This window comes from Corythoichthys intestinalis, chromosome 4, assembly GCF_030265065.1.
Source record: "Corythoichthys intestinalis isolate RoL2023-P3 chromosome 4, ASM3026506v1, whole genome shotgun sequence".
In the NCBI taxonomy this organism is placed as follows: domain Eukaryota; kingdom Metazoa; phylum Chordata; class Actinopteri; order Syngnathiformes; family Syngnathidae; genus Corythoichthys; species Corythoichthys intestinalis.
Genome location: NC_080398.1, coordinates 50,389,468 through 50,391,547, shown reverse-complemented (window position 1 = coordinate 50,391,547; position 2,080 = coordinate 50,389,468). Strand labels below are relative to the sequence as shown.

At 43.4% G+C, this 2,080-nt stretch overlaps 1 long non-coding RNA gene across 1 annotated transcript; it reads right to left on the bottom strand.

Annotated features, from left to right (window-relative positions):
* Positions 1–379: 379 nt before the first annotated feature.
* Positions 380–1,783, bottom strand: LOC130914610 (uncharacterized). Its single transcript, XR_009062971.1, has 3 exons — positions 1,741–1,783; positions 1,603–1,666; positions 380–1,512 (listed from the first exon to the last, which is right to left on the bottom strand). It is a non-coding gene; the product is annotated as an uncharacterized LOC130914610 (long non-coding RNA).
* Positions 1,784–2,080: the final 297 nt, after the last annotated feature.

The following is a 2,080-nucleotide window of genomic DNA, read 5'->3' as shown; positions in this document are numbered from 1 at the left end:
CCAGTACCCGGATTCGGCATGCTCAGTCCTCGTACTGCATTAGTTAACTCATTGATGGCCCTTCCCTGCTGGGCTATCGTTTTAACTATTTCCTGCAGGGCCGTATTCAAATCATTAGGCATATTGCTGTTCTGGCCCTTATTTTCTAAGGTTGGGTCTCGATGGTCACCAACTAGGTTTCTGTTTCTCGCGACATTAGTGCTTTTTGGGGGGTCCTCGAGAGCCCACACTATTGCTTCATTTCTTATATCAAATAAACTACTGTCCGGTTTCTCTCTAACAAGTCGACGCAATTCACGTCTGAGTGTTGCGTCTCGCACTCCCTCAATAAACTGATTTCTTAAAGCTAGCTGGGGATCAGCTACCACATGAGGCGACTGTTGAAGAGCTGAATTGAGCAGTTGTGAGAGGGCATGAGAGAAATCACGCAAGTCTTCCCCATCAAGTTGTCTACGAGCATAGAACGCATGAAGGAGTTGTGGTGTTGTGCGTTTTTCCCTAAACGCTTCTCTCAAGTATAAGAACAAATCACTAGGTTGTTGTGGTTGTTCTCTCATACAAAATTTGACTTCCTCTAACGCTGAGCCCTTTAACAATGAAAGAATAAAGTCTACTTGTTCCTCTCCTTGAAGACCTCGGTTTCTCATTGCCCGCTCAACTTCCTCAATGAACTCATCAACAGTGTTAACATCTTTCCCAATTTCACCACAAAATGGTACAATGTGTTTTTCCCGGGGAATATACACAATTGACCTTGCAGAAGCATTACCCAAACTAGCAATGCTTGACAATACGGTATCATGTTTTTTACTTAAATCTTGAATTTGTGCCTGTAATTCTGCCACCGGATTACCTCCATCATCAGAATATGTAGAACTGGTGTCGTCTTGATGGATGACTCCTTCCATTGCAGACTGAGCTGGCAGGTCGTCCACTGACATCCTGCGTTATTTTTTTTAGTTTATTTAATGCAGTGATATGCAACAGTCACAAAAAGTCAATGCTCCTCCGTCCAGCAGCCTCCCGACAACACGTCTCCTTCAGCAACGCCAACCGCAGGTTGCACACCAAGACGTCACGTCCTTGTCGTCGAGCTTTCTGGTCTCAGGATTGGCCAACTTCTCGCCACTGTTGTTGTCTAGTTAACTACAATCTCAGAATTTAGAGGGAATCCCACTTCTGACACCAAAATTGTGTGGCCGGGTGAATTGATTGGACCAACACAAGTAATTTTATTTTTTTATGTGGGCTTTATTCCCGACTGCACATCAAGTTAAAATAAATTTGTACAGCATTAATAGGACAAATTGTGAGATTGATTCAACACAAAATAAATAGACAACAACAGTGGCTGGCTGAACAAAAAACAAATACTTCTTTAGTCACTCACCACTCCACTAGAGATCCCCAAAGCTAACAAAAATAGTGCACATCACTTGAACGATTCACCTACCACACTTCTAATGTGCCGCGCTCGCCCGTACGCACACGACAAGCAACAAACTCTCCCCTCTAAACAGCGTGGAACAAAATAATATTGTTTAATTTCCCTTTATGGGTAGAAATACAGTTTTTCATGGTTATGCATTGAACACCACTTACGCTGCACCGCCGTTTCAATTATTGCGTAGCGCGGTCATCCTTGGGCGCATGTCGAACACCATCACTGCGCAAACATCATCAAAATAAAACATCCATAACAACAGATCGTTTCTAACACTTAACAGTTCACTGGTTTACCTGTATTACACTGTATTTTGTTTCAACGCGAGGCTTCTCAGTGTACCGATTGACAACTGTCTTCCAGCACCGCTCCTCTCAACTGCGTGTATTCGCGCTTTCTTTCCTTGTTCCACTTCCGCATTAACTCCAAACCCCGCGCTGCCAACTCCTACGTGACCGCGCAATTCTTAAAGCGGCAGCGCAACATTTTGGGCGCAGGCAACTCCCACTAGTTAACATTACGCAGTTCACCCGGTTACATTTATTTTGAAAAATCAATAATATATCATTCATTTAGCCACATTTGGGCTAGCTTTACCATATTTAGATCAGTAGAAGCTGTCGCATTACCTAATAT